The 18380-nt window shown below is 36.5% G+C and overlaps 1 protein-coding gene across 2 annotated transcripts in view; it reads right to left on the bottom strand.

The window, feature by feature from the left end:
- ANGPT1 (angiopoietin 1) overlaps window positions 1–18380 on the bottom strand; it is a 151724-nt gene that overhangs the window by 19016 nt on the left and 114328 nt on the right. The window lies entirely within an intron of this gene.

Here is an 18380-nt window from a genome sequence, read left to right as displayed (position 1 = left end):
TGTGCAGACAAATGGGGCTTTGTCACGCTTTATAACAAGTGCTCGAAAATATGTTTATTCTGGACAGTGAACAGGCAAACATATGCTTCTATTACTTGAAATACATGCTACAGAAGCCACAGGAAGTCACTGTGGCAGTGTGAGCTGCTAGGTTTGCAGCTGATGTCAGTAGCATAGTGGTGATGGAGAGGAAACATACAGTAACACTGGGTTTTACTGCTAACAGAAACAGAAACATATTTAAAGCTACTATCACAATGATGTGTTGAACAGAAATAATTCCCTCTACTCTAATCTCTCACCAAATACAGCACAGAAGAGATACATTAATCTGCTACTACTATTTTCTGTTAAAACTATTTTTCAACACAATACTTACTAAAACAAAATCATCCACCAATGTTTTTCTTATGGAAATCTGAAATTAAACTTTTCAGTTATTAGATTTATTATGTTTTTTATTAAATGAAAGTTAAATTCTTGCTACAGAAAAAAAAATTTCACTCTTTCACCAGTTATATAAATGCTAAGATTTCCTGTTGTTACAGAATCTACCACTTTTGTCATGATTCATGGCTCTATACAATATAACGTTAATTTATAAAATGTTGAATTAATTTCAAACTTGAAGTAACTAGAGATGATTGACGTTTTAAATGGACATATAAACACTGAACTATGCTAAATGATAATGCAAATTATTTTTATATCATTGAAGACTGATGAACCTCTTAAAAAATAAAATACAAAGTTAGAAGTTATCTGAACTTTTTCCCAGCACATGGAAAGAGCCAAGGGTGGAGAAATTTGCTGAATTCAAAATGTAACCTAAAATAAAAAAATATTTTTGTCCCTACTCAAACATACTTCCTGGGTTTGGCTGAAGCCAACAGCAGAAATGCCAAAACTGATTCTTAAGGGATTTTTTCAGCACAGAAATACAGAGACTCTACAGAGAAAGTAATATTTTAAAAGTTTTTAAGGTTTATATAAGTAATCAGACATTCTGATGCTTATCTTTACTGAATTGCTGAAGCTTGTGGTGTTTGTATATCTTTATTTAAGGATCTATTTAACAGACATTGAAGTTAGTGGAAAAGTTCAGTGAACATTTGTTAGAAATTTGATTTATCTTTAAACTGATTAATCACGTTTGAAATTCCAGTAAAAGAGACCCACACAACTACAGTAAAATTTAAACTAAATACTTCTTCCAAAATATGCTTGGAAGTTCCAAAAGTCTCATAAATATAGTTTGTTGAAATCCATGCAGATATATCGTAATAGCGGATTTCATAAATCTATGCTTTAGTTGTACTGAGGGTGATATTAATTATACACTGTCATCCACATAGGTTATACATTATCCTAATTAACTATTTTAGATAAAATGGAAATAGAAAACTTCATGTATCAGCATGCTGTTCATGCTTACTTTTACCCTGATGGCTACTGTAGAGATACTGGGTTTTTCTTACCAAGCAGTGTCATTGAGAAATATCATTTACAGGCCACAGTAAAATATTTATCACACAGTGTACTTAATTGAAAGTCATTAATCATAAGCAACTACAAAAGTTACTAATATCATAGATAGACACGTTAAAAATTTATATTAATCTTACTGAGATAAGTTAGTGTTTGGAAATTAATGTGTCTAAAGAACATATAGTCAATGTAGGTTGGGGGAAGGGGTGCTAGGTTTGGATTTGGGTTTCTTGTGGGGTTTTTGTTTGCTTTTTTTTCTTTGTAAAGTGCGTGCTGGAATTTTGCCTGAAATTATCTACAATTGTGGTCTAAGAACGTTAAGTTCCTTAAATCCATCTTTACTGATCGATTATGTTAATTAAAACTTTGCTTTGCTTTGTTGGTGTTTGCAATTAGAAGAAGAAATCTATGAAGATGACACTTAAATGTGTCATTTCTATTTACAGAGATACAAAAGAATATGTACATATGTTCATACCTAGTTTTTGAAATGCCATAGGTTTTATATTTCTTTTAATTTATTTAAAAAAAAATATTAGTAACTTTCTGGATGGAAGTGTTTTTTTATTTTACCTGGATACTGAATCGTGATTCTTATTTAATTGTGGAGATTCAATTAAAAGTTTATACAGCTCAGCAGAGAGCTGCAGTCTACCTGCAGCAAGACACTATCCCAAGGATTCAGAGTACATTTCAGGGAAGGAATTGACATGGTAGTTTAATTGATATTGGCCCCTCCTTAATATTAGACGGTTTCCCTGAAGTTCTACGGTTATGGTGATATTTCTGGTCACAAACCAGTCAGAGAGAAAACTGAGTCTTAAGCACCCCTGTCCTGCAGGAGAAACAGATGAAGACCTGCATCTAGTGCCACAAAATATTGAGTTTTCTAGGAGAGCAAGTGGTAAGAATCAGGTAAGTGAGGAGCAGAAAAATGAGAGAAAACCTAAAGACTAGCATTAGATAATGTCTTGAGATTCCAAATATTTTGCATAAGCCAAAATGAGGCAGTGTCCTTGAAAAACCTGTTCCAAAAATGTCAGATTCAAGTATCTCCTGTAATGAGTCAGCTTTGTGATTCACTTTAGGGAAATATCTACCCTTCTATGTAGTAAAAGTAGGATGCTGTCATTCTGTTCAAGAACCATGCCCCACTGCACATAAGCTTATATTGCTTGAAGTTGTGTGTAGAATCCAAGCAGTTAGCAATGTGAGGCACATCAGCTAACAGAATTCCTGACTGAAATATGACTACTGAACTTACATTTTTAAAATCAGATTGGATGTTGAATAAGGTGCAACATGCAATCACCATTAAGAAATTATTTAAATACTGAATTTGACAAAATACCTTTGTTGAAGAACATTTTTTTCCTCATATTTCCACTGACACAACAGTTAATTAAAACTGACAAAGGTATCTTTCAAATACCACAGAATGATAGAAAAATTATGTTGGAAAAGGCCTTTAGGATCATAGAGTTCAATCATTAATCCAGCACTGCCAAGTCCACACTAAACCATGTTGCTATGCACCACATCTCCACAGGTTATAATACCTCCAGGGATGCTGACAAAACCACCTCCCTGGGTAGCCTGTTCATGCTTGACAACTGTTAATGCTTGACAACTCTTTCTGAGAATATTTTCTCCTAATATCCAATCTAAAAGTCCCCTCATGCAGCTTGAGGCTCTTTCCTCTTGTCATTTGTTACCTGGGAGAAGAGGTTGACCATCACCTGGCTACAACATCTTCTCAGATAGCTGTAGAGGGTAATAAGGTCCCCCCTGAGCCTCCTTTTCCCCAGATGGAACACCCCAAGCTCCCTCATCTACTCCCCTTGAGATCTGTGCTCCAGGTGTTTCCCTGGCTCTGTTGTCAGGACATGCTTTAGAAACCTCTAGGGGGTTTGTTGGTTGGTTTTTTTCCCCTCATGAAGATCTTGGATATAAAGAAATTAATAATTTTTGATAATGATGGTAATAGTCTGAAATTAATTTTTCATCAATTTCTTTTGATCTTTCTTTCTTTATTCTGTGTTAGCAGTGCAATCTTATTCTACAATTGTGCCCCTTTGGGCATTTGCAGATTCCGTTTTAGAAATTTTTCCAGTTGTTAATGACCTAATAACCCTATCAAATCTTACGATAGCATTGTTTTAATGTAGATGGAATGGAATGAGTTTGCAGCTGCCAACAGACTAAAATGTAAAGAAATAACTTAATGAATAACACATTAAAATAAATATTTTGGGTTCTGCATGAGATTTTCAAGATTTATGCTGGGATTCGTATCAAGAAATGTGTGCTTCCCACTGCAAGAATCCCAAAGGAAAATGTAAGGATGTTTTGGGGGATATTATTTTCAAAACAAAATGTTAATCAGAATTTTCTTTTTCTTACCTGTGTTTGAACTTAGTCGTGACGAATAAGCCAGTTCACAGTTTATGAATTTCCTCTAATCAGATTAAAGGGCTTTATCTGATGGCTATGTACTCAGAGTCATGACATCAGTAAACAGCAAGAGATATTAAAGAATCACTTTGTGGAGGTGACAGGAAAAGCAATAATTTCCAAAGATGGAAACAATATAAGGTAGTATTAATGACAACATAATTGTCATGATCTCTTTCTGACCCTTATATTTTAACTTTTTTTTTACTGTTTTATGTCATCTTAAAGAGTGTGCAATCATAATGAAACAACAGTGACTTGACCTTCAGTGAGAGCTCTGGTGGTCCTGTCTCAACAAAGTACTTACTATACACTTAAATTACTTGAATACGTTGCAGAATGAGCACCTAAGTCTGTGTAAAAAAAAAAGAAAAATGGAGGAGAGGGAGAAAAAGAAGGAGAAGAAAAAAATGAGGTGGGGAAGAGAAAGCCAAGGCTTGTCATATTCATATAGAATCATTCATACCAACATTATTAGTTTTTTGATTAAAGATTTATTAAATTGGAAACAGGATGCAGAATAAAAGTATTTTTATACACAAGCACATCCCACCTTCAGTCTGAATAGTGTGCAACAGGTCTGGCTTCATCCCTTCACTCATTAGTGTCTGTATTGTACAAGCTACACTTACCCTCTGGCTTTTACCTCCATTACCACACTAAGGTTAGGCTTTCATTATAAGGGCAAGTATCTAGGAAAAGGCAACAAATTTTATAAGTGACTGATGCAGAGAGAGTTTCTGTGAAATGTTTATAACTATTTGAAAAATAAATATTGGCTTCACTGTTTCCTTGGTTTTCTTAATGCAAAATTAAGTTTAAAAAATGCCAAAATGAGTTATGTGGCACTAAGACCTTGGTAGAAAAATATAAACAGACTATTAAAACATATTTCATCTCCCTTGGCGTCATTTGTGGCCAACAAGCAGTCATCTATGAGTGAAAGGTTAACTGACTGTCACCCATTTATGATCCAAGTCCTTTCCTGGTGCCACACTGACCAGGCTGACAGAGATCAGCATGTTTTACATGCCTTTTCCCCCCTTAAAACCCAGGTCATGACCTAATGAGAGCTGTGGTTCACAATAACGACTCCTTTGGTTCAAACGGCATTGAGGTAGGTGCAAAGAGGTTTTACTTCAGTGCAACTGAATAATAATTCTAAATAAAAGAAAACAAGGCATGAACAGTGCGCATGCACTTGGGTCAAGTCTGTTGAGCTGTTCCAGCACTGATTTAAAATTGAAAACACTTCAGCCTCTTAGGATCTGATGAAACAGAAGACGAGAGACCAGACTCTTTATGGTACCAGACCCTTTTCTTTCTTTTTCTAATTAGGCTTTCATTGTGACTGTGTACTTCTTGCAGATCTTTGCAGGCCAACCAAACAACAAAAACTTCAGTGTATTGGATATCACAATAAGTTTATGCTCTGACATTCAAAGCTGTTATCTGTTTGAAAGTTTATGTAAATTAGAAGCTCTTTAGACATGGTGTATACCTCTGTTTTGTAGTGTAACTCATTTGCTGTATTGCTGCTGTGGACCAAATAATGAATAATATCACTTTCTTTTTACCATTACCCTAGAGACAGAGACAGCTAAATCAAGTACTCATTTGATAGGAAAAAAAAAAAATTTCCAAAACTCAAACCTAAGAGAACAAGAAACTCTTAAAAATTGGTGCAATAAATGACTACTGAAAAATCTGGGGTGATCCCTTTGCCAGTTGTTCTTCAGGCCCCACAGGCACACTTTACCTTTTGATTTATGATCACAAAAAAATACCACACCACCTTTTATTGAAAATTTGTTGAAAATACAGTGAATCAATGCAGAAAGTGTTCTCAGGTTCAGGCTCTAGAAACCTTGCCAGCAGAGCTGGTAATGACAAAAGAACAGGGGAAAACCGCTGGCATTGGTTTGCTGGGAAGCTGGTAACATTTCAGAGACTTTAACCATGTACATTCTAGATTAAATAGGGGTCACTCTAAGAATTTCTGCTTGTGTTTTTCAAGCAGATGAAAGCTTGCTCTGTCAGTTCTCTGAGCAGACGTGAGCTCATTCTGCCCACACTCTTCCCTGGCTGGAAGCTGAACTGTCACAATAAGCACGACATTGAACCTACTCACAGGCAGGATATTTTAGCCTGGGCTCAGTGCCACATTGACAGGTCTACCAAGCTTCTGTTTAGCTCAGAGAGAGGGCAGAAAGTCAGCAGCTATGGGGACTCACACAGCCCACACTCTCTGAGGGGGCCTCCAGGTCCCATTCATTGCTTCTGCATTGTAGAGGTCTAAGTTTGAATATTTGGCTCATGGTGAAAATTGTAGACATTTCAGAAAACTCTGCAAGCAGGATTTCTTTTATTTTTTATTTTTTTAATCTGGAGATCTTGTCAGTAATCCTAAAGAAATTCATCATAATCTTGTAGTGCTCAACTTCACTTTGATGGAGATCTTGGTCATCCACAGGAAGAAAAGAATTTTTCTCATTGAAATCAAAGACACATCTCATTTATTGTACTCAGACTTTCTACCTTTTCAGGACTGGCATTTGGAAGAGTCATTTTTTTCAGTTTTGATTGAAGTTATGGGAAGAATAATGTCCAGGTTAAATATTTTGAGCTGGACCTGAATTAGAGCCTGAAAATGTACTGTATTTTACGCCTGCACAGATAATAGTGAAGAGAATGATGCAACCAGGGAATCTTCATTAAAGAAACTTTTCCAGTACAGAAATGTTTTCTATTTGTGAATTTTATGGTGAGATTTTTTCCTCATTCTGCATTTTACTTTTGCATTAGTTTTTCTGCACAATTACAATAGATGCATTACGCTGCAATAATAAATTTTCTGTGTATGAGTGATTAGCAAACATTAATGAAACTCTAAATTTTCACACTGTGATCCTGTAACATTTGGAATGTCCTTATATATATTTGTTACACTTTGTACACAAATTTTCACTACGCTAATCTGCATTCTAAAAATTAATAAAAGTTGGTAATAAGTATTATTAGAGTCTTTTAACACATTATAAAAGAATTAAGCTAATTCAAACAGTGAAAGAGTTACAAAAGCACACAACTTCTAATTAAGAAAATTATTATAACAATAAAAATTATTATATTATTCATTTTTTTTTATAGAAATTGAGGCAAATATCACATCACTTTTGTCCCTGTGATGGATAATCTGAATTTAAAAACCACATGATCTTGGAGATGTCTGAATATTCTACAAAGAGAAGTTTTGACATTAAAAAATTCCTCATGGGTGGAAAATATCCAGAAGTGTCCCAGCTATACAAGATCCTTTTATTCAGGAGCTGTTTCATGTCAAAGCCCACTGGAGATGAAGAAACAATGTTATGTTCTTCTATATCGAAATCTGCACTAATAAATCCAGAACTTTTTGTCTGGCGTCTTTGTAGATGCTTTGATGATTTTGATGATTGAAATAGTTTAAAGAAATGTAGGTCTTTTTTGGTGTTATTACTGGTAGAAGTGGGAGCTCTTACCTTACCAGTGAAGTCCATTCAGCCCAGGATTTGATAAATTTTGTTAAAATACTTGTTTGAAAGTCTTTCATAATGTAAATGTAGAGGTGGCATGAAGCAATAACAACTTAAAAGAGAGTAACACTGTGCAAGAAGACTGACAATGTAGATAGTGAAGATAATAAAAACAGAAGGAAAATAGTCATTTTAAATAGGAGAGGCAAAAAAAAAAAATAGTCAATATTGTATGAAAGTCTGTGCATCTTTCTTTTAGGTGCCACAACATGCTGTACCTCTGTTAGCTGGCTCAGACCTTATGAAATCTCCACTGAACTAAAATATGTAAAAAGGAGATAACTACTGAGTTTGATAATTGATAATTCTTCTGCCGATATTTACATTCATTAAAGAGTTCTCTGAGACATCAGACTTGTGTACCTGTGCAGTAGCCCTCAACAAGGATTTCACAACACTGTTCTATCTAGAATTACATTATCCTCACAGAAATCTACTTTTTCTTCACTAGGCAGTAAGTGCTGCTGTCAATCTCAACTTTTTATGTAAAAATTTACTGACCTGAGTGACTACTACCCACCAGGTAGGAGTTAGGTTTTTATGGACTCAGCAAGAGAAAGGTTTAAAACCACAAAACTTCCCTCAGCATACCATAACCAGCAACATGTGTCCTGCTGCAAATTACTCAAGATTCACTGAGCCTCAAAGGGAGTACAAATGTGTGTAGCAGAATAGTACCCACTACTTCATAACATAATATAATAAAAACCTATTTAATTCAAAACAAGACATGGAGCAGGGACCATAATCTTATAAATCCCTCTCCCACTTCATTGACAAGTGACTTGGTACCTATTCATTCACTGAGCAGTCAATTCATCCCTGCACAGTGTCAGAGATTCACCGAGGAGCCTGTTCCCTGGCCGCAGGGACTGCTGCTTCCTCTTGGGAAGCAGTAACTACAGTCTGGATACCCTCTGGCAAATGAATGCATTAACCCAAGGCCTTTCATTTCTTTGGTGAGTAAGACAAGACATTGTCTCCTACCTTCAGGCTGTGGGCTGTGAACTGTCAGGGGATATAAATGGATGCCTTGCTATTTTCAGAATTTCCTAATGGTTAACTCTAGGCAGCTCTCTGCTCTGCATGTTGCCTGATTTGGCTTCTGTCTAAGGGTCTTATCTCTCCCCAGGCATGCACAGAGAATCGAGTGTCTCAGATAGGGTCCTGCAGTCTGTTCCTAGGGCTCAACAGCTTTAATGTTAGCACTGAAAAAAATTTTATCTCACCTACCTGTACGAAAACATGTGAATAATCACTTAAATTCATTAAATCCAGGATGATGCCTAAGACTAGAAAATTGTTACAAATTTTTTGTTTTCATTGCCTCAAGTTTGAATTTAGGTTTATTTTATTGTAGATAAGCTTTATGGGAAAATAAGATAACTTGTTCTTGCTCATATATTTTCCATTTCTCAAAAAACAAGTTTAGGAGTCTGGAGGAGGAGATAATGTCATGCCCACTATGTTACATAGTGATAGCTGTGGTGGAACATATTGGAAAACAAGCTTCTCTCCAGCTAAGTGGCTGAAAAGCCCTAAAATGCCAAAGAGAAGAAAAGCTTCTAGAATCATTTGAGCAAAATCAAACTCAATTACTGAAAGTCTGTTATTAATATCCTATAAAAAACTACTTGAAGGTAAGTTTCTGCAGCAAACTGAATATATGGAGAATTATCCAGTATTGATGAAGGAAATATATCAATTTGGAGAAGGTAATTGAAAATTAATCTGTTAAAGGCAAAGGAGAGATAAAATCAATACTGAAGACACTATCAATTTAGAGATAGCTTGGAAGATCTAATAATGAAAATAGATAACAGATATTTACATATTATTGAGTAAGTGGGTACCAAAACGGTTAGGCCATTGTTACATCAAATTCTGAATGGGATTTACACTGGAGACTTTGCCTTCCTCCTAGAAAACAAGGCTGCTGTACCACCAACAGTGTATACCTAGGAAACCTGGTATACAGCACTTTTCTAAAATCTCAAGGAAATAATTTGCTTGTTGGAGCACCATTGTTGATTTCCCTCCATGTCCTAGATACTGGCTTATTAAGGAGTTCTATCATTAATTTTGACCAGAATAAAACATTTTTAAATAGATAATATCTGATAAATTGTATAACTTCTGAACTGCTTTTGCATATATGAATCCTTTACAGTATATAGTAAATAATATAATCATAGAATCATAGAACAGTCTGGGTTGGGAGGAACTTCAAAGGTCATCTAGTCAAAGCTTCCACCCCAGTGAGCAGGAAAAATCAGGTTGCTCAGAGCTCTGTCCCACCTGACCCTGAATCTTTCCAGAGATGAAGCATCTACCACTAATTTGTGGAACCTGTTCTAGTATTTCACCACCTCATTGAAAAATATTCCTTCCTTATGCCTAGTCTAAATTTATCCTCTTTTAGTTTAATACAATTATCCCTTGTCTTATGGCAACAGGCCCTATGAAAACACTGTCCCAGCCTTTCTTATGAGCCATTTCTAAGTACTAAAAAACTTCTCTAAGGTTTCCCCGAAGCCTTCTCTTCTTCACAGGAGAGATGTTTCAGTCCTGTGATGTTTATCATGGTCCTCCTCTGGGCCTGCTCCAACAGGTCCATGTCTTGTGCTCTGAGGAACATAGTATACAAGATGAGGTCTCACCAGAGCAGAGCAGAGGAGCAGAATCCCCTCCCTTGCCCTGTTGGCCATGCTGCTTTTGATGCAGACTGGGACACATTTGGCTTTCTGGGCAGCAAGTGCACCTTGCTGGGCCATGGTCAGTGTCTCACCCCTCAGGACCCCCAAGGCCTTCTCTCGTGGGCTGCTCTTGATCTGTTCATCCCCCAGCCTGTGTAGATACTGGGTGTTGCCCTGATCCAGCTCCAGCACCTTGCTTCTAGATCAGGATCTTCATCTGACTGCCATGACTTTTCAAATACCACAGAGTGTCTTGGCAACATCATCAGCCCATTCTCTCAGGACTCTGGGATGCATCTTGTCAGGTTCCATAGATTTATGTATGTTCAGGTTCTTCAGATGGTCACAAAACTGATCTTCTCTTACAGTGGGAAGGACTTTGCTTCCCCAGTCATTTTGTGGTAGATCTGCCCAAGAGCTGTGGGAACAGATATTGTCAGTGAAGACAGAGGCCAAAAAATTTGTTGAGTACCTCAGCCTTCTTCTCATCTGTTGTTACCAGTTTTGTCAGTCCTGCTCATGGAGGACAGTATACTTTATTCATCTTTCTTTCTCTTGCTGACACACCTGTAGAGCCCTTCTCATGATTCTTTGTATCCCTTACCAAGTTCAGCTCCAGATGCATCTTCCCTTTCCTGATTTCATCCCTGCATAGCCAGGCAGTGTATCTACAATTTTTCCAGGGCACCTTTTTGCCCTTTAGTTTGACTAGCAGGTCTCAACTCAGCCATGGTGCTCTAGTGCCTTTCTCTACTGATTTCTTGCACCTGTGAATTGCTAGATCTTGAATTTTATGGGAAGTGTCCTGAAAGATCTATCAGTCTGTTCTTCTCCCTTGTCCCTGAGGATACATTCCCAGGGGCTCCTATTAATTAATTCCTTGCCTGGAGGTTTGTTTGTTTTAAAATTCAGAGTTTCATCTTTACTCTTTGTCTGACCCATACCCCTCAGGACTGTGAACTCCACCAATGCATGAGCAGCCTGGTCTAGTGGGAAGTGTCCCTGTCTTTGACAGGGTGTTGGAACTAGATGATCTTTAAGGTTTCTTCCAACCTAAACCATTCTATGATTCTGTGATTCTAAGACCACTGCACTGAAGTGCAGGCTTCTTTCAATCCTGATGTCAGCTAGCTGAGATCAGCTAGCTCACTTCTGTTGGTGACCATCAGATCCAGTATTCCATCCTCCCTGATAGGGCTGCTTATTACCTGGCTAAAGAACTTATTCCTCCATGCACTCCAGGAGTCTCCTGGATTGTCTACAGCTTGCTATGATAATTTTTCAGCAGATATTGGAGTGACTGAAGTTCTCCAGCAGGACAAGAGCCTGTAAGTGCAATGCTTCCCATAGCTAGAGCAAGAAGGCTTTGTCAATAGGCTCTCTTTGACCAAGTGGCCTTGAGCAGATACCAACAACCAGGCTCCCTTTGTTGCCTCAGTCTCCAATTCTTACCTGTAAGCTTTCAACCTGTTTGTGGCTGTTCTTCAGAAACAACTCTTTGCAGTGTATCCATTTATTGATGCAGAGGGTGATGCCTCCACCCCTCCTTTCTTGCCTGTCCCTTCTGAACAGCCTGTGGCCGCTGACAGCCACACTCTACCCAGGGGATTCATCCCACCAAGTTTCAGAAATGGCAAGTAGGTCTTACTTTTCTACTGGCACAGTGGCTTCCAACTCCTGTCTGCTGCCCATTCTATGTGCACTGGGCTGTCAGCTGTGCCACCCTCCTTAGAGGAATAACCCTTGATTCTTTTGTGATATTTCAGTGGTCTTTCTCTCTTGGCTTCTGTTACCTCAGGAGCCCCTGGACTATCTTCTGAAGACTTCAACTGCACTGCAGTTTAGCCAGCATGTCTCAATGCATTCCGATTGAATTCCATAACAAAGAAGAAGGAAACCTCTGTTTTTGCACCATGGCAGTCACAGCTATTGTATATTAAACGATAAATAACTGTAATGAAGTTGGAAGTGGGAAATGATTAGCTGTGGGTAGATAGTGTATATTGGGACTTATGTGGATTAAGTTAATTTTTAAATTCATAAATTCCATTAGTACATTTATATCAACTTTCAGTCAGAGAAATTGTTATATTTAATTTCTGCTTACATTTGAAGATACTGCATGAGCTGCTAGTGAGTTTTAGTCACTGATATGATATAGCAACACTGGCATGTTTCCAGAAAGACCTCTGGTTAATGGGCATTGGATTGAATCCTTGCACTTCCAGTATTTAGGCTTCATGGAATATTACTGGACTGACAGTATTGTTAAATAAAAAAAATTGTTTAAGCCAGATATTTATATATACATAAAGATGTTAATTTTTATTTTCAAATTATTGATTTTATACCACTGTTTGGTGAAAACATTTTTAAATCATATAAATTATGCACACCACTGATACCATTCTGTCTGTTAATAGGATTTTACATGGATATTTCCTCTGAAGTAGACTTGCAAATTGAATTTCAGCTTCCAAAGAAAAGTTAATTAATACAGGCTTTTTTGGATTTTTGCATCATGACTACTTTTTTAAATTATTCTGTATTTTTCATATTTGGCAAGAAAAGTACTGGGGTTTGGGCACAGAACTGGGTCCCAAGAGGTCCTGTGTTTATTTTTTCACTTTGCTACAGAATTCCTAGGTATCTTCCACCGTACCTTTCCTTCCCCACTTAAGAAAAGACTGAATAGATCCTTCAAACGTGGTGATTTTTTTACTTTTACTTTACTGTTTACTTTTACTTTACTTTTACTTTTACTTTACTGTGACACAAATCACACAGAAAAAGCTAAGCAGATGGCTCAAAAAACTTACAAGTCAGATTGATCTCCTATTTTGACTAAAAAGCTCAACTAACACAAGAAAATGTTACTGAAAAGCCTGGGTAACAACAAGAACCACACTGAAATTTAAAAATTATATTTTGTACACTGAGGAAGGGACAATAGCCTATTTGTGTCCTGTTTCTGAAAGAGCAGTATTATGTGGAATATGGTTTTTAATTAAAGATACATAAAACCGTCTGTCCCCCTAAAATTTATAGTCTCAAATAACACTTATTTTATTACCTATTACCTAGAATTTTCAGCAGTAAAAGTTAAAAGACTGTAATCTTTTAAGTTTTATAAGACACTTATAAGAAAAGTATATTTTTCTCTATTTTACAGAAAGATAAGTGTGAATTTTTTGCAAGAAATTCCATCATTAGTTCGACAATGGTGATGATACAAATAGCCTTAACCATAAAAAAAACAATCTAAGATGAACATTACATCAAGGCTTCTGGTAGCAGAGTACCTACCTGATTTGTCTAGAAAACAAAGAGAAATAATACTATTATCAAAACTAAATGTACAAACTTTTAATCAAACTAGGGTTAAAAGTCCAATATTCTACTCAGTGAATTGAAAACTTTCTGCTATCAGGTCCCACAGAGTTTACCAGTTCTTGGCTTACATTCAACAACAGACCTTGCTTCCCAAAGCAAAGCCTGGAGAGACACAGGATATTAGAGAGCTTGGAAACTGTCACCTAGATTTGGAAGATCAAGTCAGTAGTTTGAAGTGATTTGAATAATTTTAATGACTACCTCTCCTGTTTCCAACAAATTTCATCAGCTTGTAGTCTTTGAGGATCCACACACCTGACTCTTCCCTACATAATTATTGCCCTGTCAACAAGTGTTCCACTGCTAATTGCAGCAACAGCAAACTTTTCTAACTAAAATAATGATTAAATACCAGAGTATATTGTCACAGGGAGATGAGTGTCTTGAACCTCTCTAACAGTTCTGAAGTAAAAAAAGCTCAGTCAATTGAAAAGTGCAATTCCCTCATTCTTCACCCCTTGCTTTGTTTGGAAGTGCTTCTCCTATATCACAAGTAGAAAAAAAATATCTGCAGGCTGAAATTACTACTGTTCAAAATTCAGCATCAATATATCTGTTTTCATAAACTAATATGTAGGATTATGAATTGTGATGCCTGAAATCCCAACACACGATTATTTTTCCTGTTCAGTTTTGGAGGATCTGAGGACATGGGTCAGAGCAGCAGTGTATCATAGCTGTACAGCTCCTAAGAACTTCAAACAATGTCAAGTGGGCTAGGCAGAGCCTGCACAGGAAAACAGGAGAGGTCATGTGTCTTTTAGGATTTCCTTTCAAGTCACGTTTTTATAGTTCCATAAACAATTCCTAATTACATTAAGAAACACTGCACTAAATGGCAGATCTGCGAGATCTGGCTCTTCTTACTGCATGGAGATTTTACTTGCCAGAGTGTAAGTTGCAAAGAGTCTGACAGAGATATGTTCATAATATTTACAGATAGTCTCTGTTTAATCATCTTGTGCAGATAAGAGATCTAAGGATGTTCTAAAAGATGTAAATCACTTAGATACTGTTATTAAAGATTTCACATGTGGGTGAACACTTGATTTTCTGTTTCCATTATCATTTATCATTATACATTTATTGATTCAATAACCACCTTCTCATCTCAACCTTCTTCCCAGTTGTCATCTGGGATAAATGGATTTTATTCTGATTTCCCAGAAAACCTCTTGGAGCTGTCTCATTTTGAAAGAGAAACAAGTATATTTGAACTTACATGTGCTCAGCATGACTCTTTTAAATAATAGATTCTTTAGACTAATAAGAAGTAGTAAAGAGAATACAAAAAGCCCAGAGAAAAAACAGAACCCTTCTGAAATCACCAACTGGGAGTTATCCAGACTGAATTGAACTTTGCATAATGTTGAGGCTGGATTTTGGAAGAACATGAAAATTATTTTTGATATTTCTGAAGCAGATTTTATCAATTCATGTTTTTCTCTTTTCTTCTTTTCTTTTCTTTTCTTCTTTTCTTTTCTTTTCTTTTCTTTTCTTTTCTTTTCTTTTCTTTTCTTTTCTTTTCTTTTCTTTTCTTTTCTTTTCTTTTCTTTTCTTTTCTTTTCTTTTCTTTTCTTTTCTTTTCTAACTCTATTTGAGTTAAGAACTCTCTTTGAGTTCCATAAGAACTGGAACATTACTTTTTCCATGTCTTCCAAATATACAAGGTACTGCCATAACAAAATTAAAGATGTTCTACTTCTTGAGCTTTTCTTTTCATTTCAATGCCCCTTTTCTATTTCAAATTTTCTTGATCCATTTCCCAGACCAGCTTAGAAACTTGTCTCTTTACTGGTTTACTGTTACTTAGTGAACTTATATTATTGGAAACTAATGTGAACGTAGCCAATGTACAATTACATATTTTTGCTAACAGAAACAACATTTAATGTGGGTCATTATAAGAAGCAAGCTTCCAAAATAAGACAGCATCTGTTTTGTTTGGCAAAATTATTTCAAATAAGAGTAACTAAAGTTTTGAAGAGGTGTGCTGTTCTGTGTTTGAGGTATTGAAAGCAAACATGGCAAATGCCCGAAAGTTGTGAAGGAAAGGCTCTGAGAGCAGGAGTTTGGGAATTGTGGTTTTCAGCTTCAGAGGAATCATTTAAATCCTTAATGGCAACTCCTCAGATAAAGGGAGAACAGCACTCTCTGAAGGTTGGCCAGCTGTTTAGTACTCAATAATTAAGCTTTTATTCAGCCAGCCTTCTGGAATTGCTGCTATCACAGATAGTGATGCTGGCAAGGAAAATAAAGAGTTTTTATGTCATGGGATGCATTCCTGTAAAAATTTATAAAATAGCCCAACATAATTTTGGTTTGCAAAGTATCTGTTGGGCATATATTTTTCTGGACTAGACACTAGTATATTTTTCAAGCATGAAAAACAGTTTAGACTTACATGTGGCTTACACATCATTATTTCCAGAACTGTCATCATGTTACCCAGTTATTTTCTTTAAATATTCAAATATACTGAAGTAAAAATAATAGAGGAATTAATTTGAAACCCAAAGGGCCAACAGACATGGACTTTTTAACTTCTTCATGTTTCATCTTTGCTTATTCCAGAAAAGTATGAATGAAACTGATGCCCCATTTACTCAACAGAAGAGCTTCAGTTGTCCCATAAGGAGACCACAGAGTGTGAGCAGATCTCATTCTGGCCTTCTTTTATACTATGGGATAGAGCAGGAACCAAAAGTGCAGTCAACAGCCTCCAGTCAAATTCCCTTTGATTTTTGTGGAAAAGTGACTTGGACATGGGAAGCAGAATTTATGCCTGTTACTCAACATTATAATCTTTGAAGCCTGTATGCTCCCTCTGATTTAATTTCTACAGGTCTAGAAACGGTCTTATAGATCTTTTGGTTTTCTTGATCAGCAAGAAGAATTTGCATGGATCAAATTTTACAATTTTTTCCAAATTCAGAAAATATTATTTATATTATGTAAGATCTCCCTTTTTTATAATGAAAGTGGATCTTCCCTTCCCTTCCCTTCCCTTCCCTTCCCTTCCCTTCCCTTCCCTTCCCTTCCCTTCCCTTCCCTTCCCTTCCCTTCCCTTCCCTTCCCTTCCCTTCCCTTCCCTTCCCTTCCCTTCCCTTCCCTTCCCTTCCCTTCCCTTCCCTTCCCTTCCCTTCCCTTCCCTTCCCTTCCCTTCCCTTCCCTTCCCTTCCCTTCCCTTCCCTTCCCTTCCCTTCCCTTCCCTTCCCTTCCCTTCCCTTCATTTTGAAATGTAATAAGACATTCTCTTGCTGTTTTGCCATGAATGAACACAGAGAAGTCCTGAAAAAGAAAACCTCTCTAAAGATGAGCGGCAACATGTTAAATTTTCAACAGCCTTCCAATTGCTCAACAATGTATGTTGTCCTTAGTTCAGAATAAAGATGAGCAAAAAGTCCCTGTTTTTGTTAGCAAATTCAATCATTTAAATTCATCCCGCTGAGTAATACTCCTTTCCTATGATTCATCATAAATTTTTTAGCTATGTATAACTGCCCTTCAAAATTTTTCTTCACTTGACAAGGATTTGTCTCATCTTTTCCTTTTGAACTTCTTTTAATGTTTAAGATTCCACTTTTACACTGCTCTTTTTATGTTTTGTGTAACTCTTTCTAGCCTCTCTTTTGAGAAATTTCCTTTACTTGTTATTATTTATTCTTTGCCTAAAACTACCTCAGAATAGGTGCTCCACCTTTCCTGACTGGGGGAAATGGCTTTCCGTGGGCAGTGCCAGGCACAGCACTGCTGGAGGCAGTAGGGGATAGAGCTGTCCTTTTTGTGCAGAGGGACAGTCCTTGCTTTACACAGCAGCTAAATTCATACTGATTGCTTCTAAAGGTATCCTCTGCACTTGTCCACCTTTGGCTGCTGCCCCACAAACCCCAGAGGGCAGGGGCACCACTCTGTGTCACACCTGGGCACAGCCCTGCCAGCAGGAAGAGTAAACTGCTCTCCTCCATTTAGCTGGGGAGCCTGGGGAGGGAGGCAGCCAGCATTTTTGAGAATCATGTTACTTGAATTTAAAGATCAGAATGCAAACCTAGTTTTACATGCCTTAAATGTTTGAGTTTACAATACACCTGTTTCTCTACTGAGTTTTATGCTAATTAGATGTGCTGTAATAGATAATTGGATATTTTTATGGATTTCATTTTCATTTGCTAGCATTGTACTGTCTGCTCAGATCAAACAAGGATTAAAAAGTCATATAAATAACTGCTTAAGTTATCCACATTTCTTTGTGTCTTCAAGTTGTTTTTTTTTTTAGTTTTTTTTAATAAGCTTTTATCTTAAAACAAAATATGGGATAAGAATATTATTAAGATTTTTTTGTGTTTAATTTCCTCAAAATAAGATCCAGCATTTTGTTTCTCCTCTTCATTTACACTAAATTTTCAGTTTAGAGATATCAGATGGTTTAACAGCATTTTTGGTCTTTTATTCCCATGTCCATTGTTTCAATCTCTGCTTCTGAGGTAGATATCCTTCAGGTTTTAATGAAGAATCCAAATCTCTTTTATATTCAAACAATTTTGAGATCTGAATATAAAAGTTATAGTTTTTAGCAGTTCTACAAGACAAGATTATCTTGTTCTCAGATATGCTGGGTTTAGTCTATCCTTCCATCACTGAGAAATCTGATTTCTGTTTTATTTTTACAATCTTTATCTATTTTTGATGAAAATCAGCATCATATTATTGTCCTTTCTCATATTTGACAAGTGAACAATGAACAATATTTATCACTCAGCAGAGTCAAAAGAAT

Source organism: Pseudopodoces humilis, chromosome 1, assembly GCF_049639895.1.
Source record: "Pseudopodoces humilis isolate 2021_Gansu_Grassland_sample_001 chromosome 1, ASM4963989v1, whole genome shotgun sequence".
In the NCBI taxonomy this organism is placed as follows: Eukaryota; Metazoa; Chordata; class Aves; order Passeriformes; family Paridae; genus Pseudopodoces; species Pseudopodoces humilis.
This window is presented reverse-complemented; position numbering and strand designations above follow the sequence as displayed.